At 37.0% G+C, this 8,317-nt stretch overlaps 1 pseudogene; it reads left to right on the plus strand.

The window, feature by feature from the left end:
• Nucleotides 1–2,634: 2,634 nt before the first annotated feature.
• Nucleotides 2,635–6,198, plus strand: LOC125094245 (cell cycle progression protein 1-like; annotated as a pseudogene).
• Nucleotides 6,199–8,317: the final 2,119 nt, after the last annotated feature.

An 8,317-nucleotide genomic window follows, 5' to 3' on the forward strand; every position in this document is an offset into this window, starting at 1 on the left:
CTTTACCTCCCTGAATGGCTTGAAGATATTCTCCTATCACTTCTTTCAGATAATTTATAGTTTTAGTTTTTGCATTTAAGCCTACAATCCATCTTGAATCAAGTATTTACTGAAAAGAAATGAAAACATACATCAACATAAAATCTTTGACAAGAATATGCACAGCATCCTTATTCATAATAACCCCACGATAGAAACCATATTACTATGAAGAAAAAATGGATAAACAAATCCTGCTGTAGTCACTCAATGGAATACTACTGATCAATGAAAAGGAACACACTAATTATGTACTCACAACCTGGATGAATCTCATAAATATTACGGTGCACAAAAAGAACCAGACACAAAAGAATACATTTCTATGATTCTATGTATATGAAATCCAAGAACAAACAGAATACTTTTGAGGTCATTAAATTAGAAAGTGGTTAATTTTGTTACCAAGGTGATGATAAAGTGGGTTCTTACTGTCTGATAATGAGCAGAAACAACTTTCTAAGATGATGGAAAAGTTCTGTACCTTGTTTTGGATGGTGATTATAGAATGTATGCAGCTGTCAAAACCTATCAAAAGAAACACTTAAAATCTGTACATTTTATTGTATGTACTATGCTGAGTGAAATAAGTCAAGCAGATAAAGTCAATTATCATATGGTTTCACTTACTTGTGGAGCATAAGAAATAACACAGAGGACATTGGGAGATGGAAAGAAAAGTGAGCTGGGGAAAATCAGAGGTCAAGATGAACCATGAGAGAATGTGGACTCTGAGAAACAAACTGAGGGTTTTAGAGGGGAGGAGGTATGGGGATAGGTGAGCCTGGTGGTGAATATTGAGGAAGTCACGTATTACATGGAGCACTGGGTGTGGTACATAAGCAATGAATCTTGGACTAGCGAAACACAATTAAATTAAATTAAAAATAAATAAATAAATAAAATAAGTTTTCTACTCCCCCCCAAAATAAAAACAAATAAAAATAATATTTAAAAAAAATAGAGTGAGAAGGACGTTAAAAGGAATAATGGCATTTTATCAATGACAGCTATAAAGTGAACAGTCATTTAATAAATAGTGTCCTCTTGGAGTGGTACTGTCTACAAACTGGCTGTGTCCAGTGGCCAAATTCCAGGAGCACCTTTACCTTGACTTGATGTAATATACAAGTGGCCATTTAGCAACGGCCATTATTTTGTGCTTGCTTACCTTGTTTGAAGCATTTTGCAGCTATTATTTCAATTAATTAATCATTAGAGGCCACAGTAATTTTTGTTATCAGCAGACTACACAGCTTTTCTTTGCCCCTTGCTAATGAGGTCAGTAACATGAGCCTATGACTTTAAAATGGTGAAAATTCATTTAAAACCCCTGTATGTATGAAGAGATGATAAGGTAGAAAATATTCCTAAACTGGCAAAGTGGTAATGTCAAGTTGTTTTAATGCCCAGGGCTACCTCTAGGGAAATGTTTTAATAGAGAAATTTATCTTCAGTATCTCAGGAACCCTTTTTCTCATAAAATCACATCGCTTTAATAAAAATCACATCATTTTCACTGCAGTCCCAAACACTCCATTTCACCTCATGGGGCTTACCTAGACCTCCTTTTTGTGTCCAGTACATATTTCTCATGTTTCTATGCACTTTGCTTATATTGTATCATTCATTCCTCACAGTAAGTTTGTAAGGTAAGTATACTTACCTCTTTATTTGACACAAGATGAAACTGATACACAAATGTGAAGTAACTTCCCAGAAACCACATAGCTTATAAATAAGAGATTCAGCAGTGGAGTCAATGCAGTTTGATACCAGAGCCTGCGCCCTTGATCACCATACTCTGTGTATCTCTCATATGTCCCTTCATTCTTATACTACTTATACTTATACATTCTTATACTATTATACTACTTACCTCTAAAACTTATGGGTTTGGGGGCACCTGGATGGCTCAGCCAGTTAAGTGTCTGCCTTTGGCTCAGGTCATGATCCCAGGGTCCTGGGATTGAACCCCACATTGGGCTCCCTGCTCTCTTCTCCTTCTTCCTCTGCCCCTCCTCCTGCTCATGCTCTCATTCTCCTTCTACTCTCAATCTCTCTCAAATAAATAAATAAATAAAATCTTAAAAATTAAAAAATATATATATGGGTCTAAATTGTCTCTTACAAAAACTCTAATTTCTTCAGAAGTGCACTCTTCCTTACTCCACAGAAATACAAGGTGACATTCAGATACCGACCAGCTAGTAGAGGAGATGATTTAATTCATCAAGTCCCTTTAGTACAGATTACTCGTAGGCAACCATTTTCTCTAACTATTGATTCAACATGTATTTATTAAACACTTTCTCTGTATTAGGAGCACTTGTTGACCTTGAGGGTTCAGATACTATCAAACACTCTGGGAAGATAGTCTCAAATTCAAACATTTCAGGAGGGGTAATATTCTCTGATGCTGGTGTTGCTGCTCTGCTGGAAACAATTCATGTTGTCACCTTAAAAACTGATACCATCAATACTGTCTTCCACTAACAGAACAGGATGTGAAATATAAAGACTGGGGTACTTTTTGCAGGCTGGGACCACTGCCTCTGTGACAGCCAACAGACTCAGGTGGACATGGTACTGCCCATTCAGACCTGAAAAATGTCAGAAAATTCCAGTGACAGTGATTCGTCTTGTGGTTGGACTATCATCAATCATGAGGGGTCTGATAAAGAGATGATGAATTCTGAACATGGTACAGCCAGTGACAGCTGTGAGCTCGCTCCAGAATGCACATCTTTAGAGCAAGAGGGGCTCTAAGTATTGCAGTCGAGAGCAGAGGAAGAGTAGCCAAAATGGCATATGTAAATGGAAGAAACTGCTTATCCAGCTTTGGAGGAAATAAAATCAGCACTTGAGAAAGAAGGAGAAAAGTCATCTGAAGACAATGTCTATTTGGAACTGTCAGTCATGATTCTGGTATTATAACCCTTGAGCCACATAATTTAAGAAGATATTCGAAATCAAGAAGCTATAATTGTTGAGGAAGCTCAGAGTCCAGAAGACTTTCACATGGGCTACAGGTGCCTAGGTGTCTCAGTCATTTGAGCCACCAACTCTTAGTTTGGCTCAGGTCATGATCTCAGCATCCTGGGATGGAGACTTTGTGGGACTCCCAGCTCAGTGCAGAGTCTCCTGGAGATTCTCTCCCCCTCACTCTCGTGCCCTTCCTCCTGCTCATGCTCTCTCTTTCTCTCTTACTCTCTCTAAAACAAACAAACTAACAAACAAACAAATATTTTTTTTAAAAGGGCTTTTCTTCTTGCAGCCAGTATAACTTCTGCCAGTCAGAAACTGTATTTTCATTTTCATCCCAGACTAGTGATGATCAATAAAGTAGTGATGAAACCAGTCTTCACCCTAGTCCTGCCTTTAGACCATTCCATGCTAGGAAGCAGACTTTCTAGTTCAGAATCTGAGAAACAGATACTCCCCAAACAAAAAAACCAAACCTCTAGGGAGTTGTGTAAATGCCAATTCAGCAATGGTCTCAATAAATGTGTTATACTTGCTTTGGTGATGGCAATTGGCATGGGATTTAAATATTTCTCTGGCACAATTCATATTCAGAAGCGTCAACAGTCAGAAAGGTACATGAAGATGAACTGAATGAAATGAATGATTATCTTTCCGATGTCAATAGGAACAAGAATCTTTCATAGATTGTAAGTCATTGAAGGGAAATCTTGCAAGACATTGAGACCTAACTGAAGAAGAAAAGTTGTCCTTTGAAACTCAGAGAAAGAATATTGATACAGAAAATCAGGATTTAGACATACCTCTGGAAAAGGGAGAAAAAGCCTTATCTTCATTACAGGAAGAGTTAAGGAAACTAAGAGAACAGATTAGGATATTGAAAGATAAAAGGACAGATACTGAATTAATTACAGAAAATCAGAAACTTAAACGCATCTAGAAGAAGAAAAGCTGAAGACACACAGCTTCCTTAATCAAAGGGAAGTTCTTTTGGCAGATGCAAAGGTGCTAATGGAGGAACTGGAGAGAGAATGACTAATAACCATGGCTTTAGAGGTGGAACTCCAGCAGTAGAGCTCTAGTGAGTCATATGGCAACCCAGATTCTCCCAATGTATTGACTGAAAAAAAGGAAAATAGAAATCTTAAGGAAAGACTCACTGAGCTGGAGCAGAAGCTAAACTTTGAGCAGTAGTGTTCTGATTTGTGGAAAAGACTATATATTGAAGCAAAAGATCAAAATGTAAAACAAGAAACTAATGGGGGGAAAAAGGGAGTAGAGAAAACTATAGGGCTAAAAATAAGATGAAAGAATATTTTTGGGTTCATCAAAAAGATTTCTTTTCAAAAAAGAAAACATTTGATGTCATGAAGAATTCCACCACAGAGTTTGTGAATAATCATAAAGAAAAAAATTAAACAGGCTAAAGAAGCTATGAAATAAAATCTGTAAAAAAAATTCAGATTCAGTTAAATCCATTTTCAGGCACTTCAAAGATATACCAAGAATATCTTTGATGAAGAGGCCAGTAAAAGATTTGGGGACACAGAAGTAAAATCAGCTAAAAGAAAAACCTAACAAAAGTCTCTAGTGAAAATTTACACCCACAGTATGAGGCACATACAAAAAAACAGAGTAATAGAGGCCTATTATGCAAAGAAAGGGAAAGAAAGAAAAAACAATTCACTGAAGAATTTAGAAAAAAATACAAACTGACAGAAATGCAGTCCTGAGCATGACTGTAGTGAAAATTATGATTCCTTCAGGTATTGTTCTGGTGTGTTTGAATGTGCTCTATCGGAATTCAAAAACCTTTTTAATACAAAAGTGTCAAATCCAGTAAGGATATATGAATTCAAACAATTAATTGAAATGTATTTATTGGAAAAACTGGCTAATTTTCATCATTCGAAAGAACTTGATCAATTCATCAATAAATTTTTCCTAAAGGGTGTCTTTACACATGATCAGAAGCTCTTCCCTGACTTTGGTAATGATGTTAAGGATTATCTTAAAGACATGAAGAAATATCAAGTAGATACCAACGGGGTATTTGAAAAGTTGGATGGATACATATATATAGACACTTCTTTTCTTTTTAAGATTTATTTATTTATTTGAGAGAAAGAGAGCATGAGAGGGGAGAGGTCAGAGGGAGAAGCAGACTCCCCTCCAAGCAGGGAGCCCAATGTGGGACTCGACCCTGGGATTCCAGGATCATGACCTGAGCTGAAGCAGTTGCTTAACCAACTGAGCTACCCAGGCACCCCTATATAGACACTTCTTTGATCACACTCTTTTCCCTCCATAAGGACCCAGTCAACCGGATGAAAAGCAATGTATGGTAAATATTGAAAACTCAAGGCATGGAAAACAAGAGCAAAAGCACCCTCAGCCACAACCTTATAAAAGAGAAGGTAAATGGCATAAATATGGTCACACAAATGGAAGACATATGGCAAATTTGAAATAGAATTGGGACAGTTACCTTTTGACTCCTAAATTTTGATCATCATGATAAAGTTAAATTAGAAAATAGTAACAGAAACATGGATACTTTCTGCAATGTTAGGTGTTAAAATTAAAATGAAAATATCAAGATAATGTCTATTTATCATTTCTAAGTTTCAGTTTGATGACTTCACATTATTGCTCAGATGTATCAAGCAAAAGCTTACTAAAACATTTTCTTGTAGCTTTCCTGAATTGTTTTTAGCACTGGAAGTGTTCAACCATAAGTTTTAAGGAAGCTGGGTGTGCAACAGATTTTGTGTGTGAAATGAGTCTTCTTTTCAGTACATGAGCTTAAAGCAAACTCAAATCATATGACAAAGTGCAATTAACATTGATAGTTTTGTTAAATTTTCAGGAGAGCTTGAAAAAAGTACATTGTGATGGAATTTCATCTTTAACATTTTATAATCTTACACTTGCTTCCTGTCTTTTTGTAGGTTCAAGAGATGGGTGACTTGTGAAGATTTTGCTGCCTTTTTAGGAGCTTGCTGACTTGTTCTCTTGTGAAATTTCTTGCACATTTGAAAACCACACTATGGGGAAAACTAAAGGTCTATATTTAAAATCTGGCATTTGTATTAATATATGATTTTATACTTTGTGATATTTTTCAGAAATTTCCTCAGTAGTGATATTTGGTAAAGCAGTTCAATGGTTTTTGCTAGTGTTTTTACAGGCATTTTTATGCAGCATCTGAATATCTCTACACAGCAATGTCTATTTCTCTAAGAAAGATTTAAACACTATTCAGAATTTCATCTTCTGTTGAGTTTCCCTTTTAATTTCCATTCATAGACATACATGTGACTCTTCCAGTTCTACCTTCTGGCAAGAGAGTGTAGAAGAACACAGTGGTTCTCTCATAGTTGCTTGAAACTAGAAAAGCATTTATTTTCTAGGAGTAAATACACATCTAATTAAATAAAGGGTACATTTTGCTGAAAAAAAAAAAAAAACCTTTCTCTGTTTATCTTACTTCTATTTTTCCTATTATGGCTGTAACAAACTACTATAAATTTGTTAGCTTAAAAAGAAAAAAAAAAACAAAATTTGTTATCTTACAGTTCTGGAGTGCCAAACAGAGTCTGAAGTGGGTTTCACTAGGTTAAAATCAAGGTGTTGGCAGATCTGCATTCTTTCTGGAGGTTCTAGGGGAGGCTCTATTCCCTTGAATTTTCCAGCAGCTGCCTGCACTCTTGGCTAGTAGCCTCTTCTGCATTCAAAAGTCAGCTGAATCATTATATTTTGCACTTGAAACTATTAAAATACTGTATGTTAAATGTGCTGGAATTAAAGTAAAAGAGGAAATGAACAAACAAAATCCCAGAAGCCAGCACTGCATAGTATCTTTACATTTCCCTCTGACCTCCTGCTTCCCTCCCTTTCAATTTGTAAGGACCCCTGCGATTTCTTTAGGCCCTCCTGGATAATCCTGGATTCTCTCTCCATCTCAAGATTCTTAGTTTAATCCAACTGTAGAGTCCTTTTTGCCATGTAAAGTAACATATGCATGGGTTCTAGGGAGTAGGACATGGACATCTTAGAGTGGGGGACATTTTCTACCTATCATATTATAGGAATATTTTCTTACAGTTATGTATTCCATAAAAACTCTCTATATTGGAAATGTAGCTATCCATAAATCATATAATTAATAGCCAGGGTATATGTTATGCCTGAAGTAAATTACTTTTTAGACTCCTCCAAAAGTATCTCAGAAGAAAAAAAAATATTCTGTAAACATTCTTTTTAAAGATTTTTATTTATTTATTTGACAGACAGAGATTACAAGTAGGCAGAGGAGATAGGCAGAGAGAGAGGTGGAAGCAGGCTCCCCATCGAGCAGAGAGCCTGATGTGGGGCTCGATCCCAGGACCCTGGGACCATGACCTGAGCCGAAGGCAGAGGCTTTAACCCACTGAGCCACCCAGGCGCCCCTATTCTGTAAACATTCTTAAATGACACAAAAATCACTCCATAGGGGCACCTGGGTGGCTCAGTGGGTTAAATCGCTGCCTTCGGCTCAGGTCATGATCTCAGGGTCCTGGGATCGAGTCCCGCATCGGGCTCTCTGCTCAGCAGGGAGCCTGCTTCCTCCTCTCTCTGTTTGCCTCTCTGTCTACTTGTGATCTCTCTCTGTCAAATAAATAAATAAAATCTTAAAAAAAAATCACTCCATAGAATGTCTAGATAATAGACATATATTTTAATAACATCTCTCTCCTTCCTCCCTCCCTCTCCCCATTCTGGTCCTTCTCCTCTTTCTGCTTCTCTGTATTCCTGTAACTCTCCTTTTCTTGCTCCCTTTCCCCCTCCTTACCACCCCTCCTCCTCCCCCTTCCCCTTCCCCTTCACTCCCTCTCTGGCTCTCTCTTTCCTTCTCCTCCAATCCTGTTTGTCTTTCAACCACACATGCATGCACACACATCTAAATCATCTCTACTTATTACTAACAGCAAATGCACAATGATAAAAAAATATCTAATTCAGAAGTATATTTTGCTTAGTCTTAAATAAAAACCACTCATATAAGGAGAAAAATATTTAAAATATCCAGGGGATTGCTTGAGGGGTATGAAGTATCTTTCCCTGGAGAAATATTCTCATAGTTTAAGCTAAATTTATGGCAGGAATTTGACGGGTTGGCTCGCTCCTCTGGTGCCTTTGGGGCATAAAGCAATGTGCTGGATTTGGCAGATGAGTCAGAAAGCAAGAATTCATATGGAACTTGCTTCTGAGAAGGAAAAAAAAATCTCTTTAATGAGTGCTTTGGAAAGTT

The sequence above is a fragment of the Lutra lutra genome, chromosome 2 (genome assembly GCF_902655055.1).
Source record: "Lutra lutra chromosome 2, mLutLut1.2, whole genome shotgun sequence".
NCBI classification, from domain to species: domain Eukaryota; kingdom Metazoa; phylum Chordata; class Mammalia; order Carnivora; family Mustelidae; genus Lutra; species Lutra lutra.